Consider the following 1,129-nt stretch of genomic DNA (forward strand, 5'->3'; position numbering starts at 1 on the left):
GTTCAACCAATATAACGATCTTGCGATCGCTTGGTTTTAGCCTAATAAAAGCACATGTCCCATAAGGTTCATGTTTTAATTGCATGTATTAGCTCTAGAATTACCACAGTTATCCAAGTAACTGTTAACGATCTAAGGAACCATAACTGATATAATGAGCCTTTTGCGGTTTCACTTTTAATTCGTGTGTACTTAGACATGCATGGCTTAATCTTTGAGACAAGCATATAACTACTGGCAGGATCAACCAGAATAATGTTTTTCCTTCATATTCCATTCATATTTTTTGAATCGAAATAAGCAATATAATAGATATATGGATTTTTCACTTTATATAATTCCATGATTTTTATTATATTGAATAAAATTCAATATTTCGCCTTTGGGTAAAATTTTAAATATATATTTATAAGTAAAATATCCATTCGATTACGGCCATTTTTATATAGCATTCGTAATCCATAATTTCATTTTTAATTTATACTTGTTTTACCAATATAACAAGAATTTCATATAATTATTGTAATATATATGTTTCTATAATTATATCTTTTTATATATACATATTTCATTATAAAATATCATTTTATTTCCAACATACATAATTATTGTATCCACACATGTACAATTTTTGTTTAACCAATATAAATATTAAGTTAAATCATTTGCATTTTGAAGATAAATTTAAAATTTATCTCTTTTCATATATCTCTCTGGTAATATATAACATAAAACCAAGCGCATATGATAATATTTCCACATTTAATATATAATTTTATATTTCTTTCATAAGAATCCATATTTGTATTATACCGTAACGATATAATAATCCAACTATACGGCAGGTAATAAATAAATATTTGCCTGCCTCCAAAAATTAACGATAATATATGGAAACGATTTGTTATTCTATATATAATAGAAACTTGACTTTTGTTTCAACGATATTATCTAAAAAGCGTATATTCCTATTATCCGCGGAGCCAAGTCCCGTGTTCTATAGAACTGAGAAACAAATTTGTACGGATAATAATATACTTTATTGTATGTAACCAATATAAACATAATCCGAAATAAATATTTCGAATAATGCGGGAGGTCGGCAACCACTGCCTACCTATAGTAGTTT

The 1,129-nt window shown here is 26.5% G+C and overlaps 1 non-coding gene across 1 annotated transcript in view; it reads right to left on the reverse strand.

The window, feature by feature from the left end:
- Positions 1-254, reverse strand: part of LOC120285519 — a 1,995-nt gene extending 1,741 nt beyond the window's left edge. The window contains exon 1 of the ribosomal RNA XR_005544809.1: positions 1-254. This exon is cut by the window's left edge and continues 1,741 nt beyond it. This is a non-coding gene — a ribosomal RNA (small subunit ribosomal RNA).
- Positions 255-1,129: the final 875 nt, after the last annotated feature.

The sequence above is a fragment of the Drosophila simulans genome, unplaced genomic scaffold (assembly GCF_016746395.2).
Source record: "Drosophila simulans strain w501 unplaced genomic scaffold, Prin_Dsim_3.1 Segkk39_quiver_pilon, whole genome shotgun sequence".
In the NCBI taxonomy this organism is placed as follows: domain Eukaryota; kingdom Metazoa; phylum Arthropoda; class Insecta; order Diptera; family Drosophilidae; genus Drosophila; species Drosophila simulans.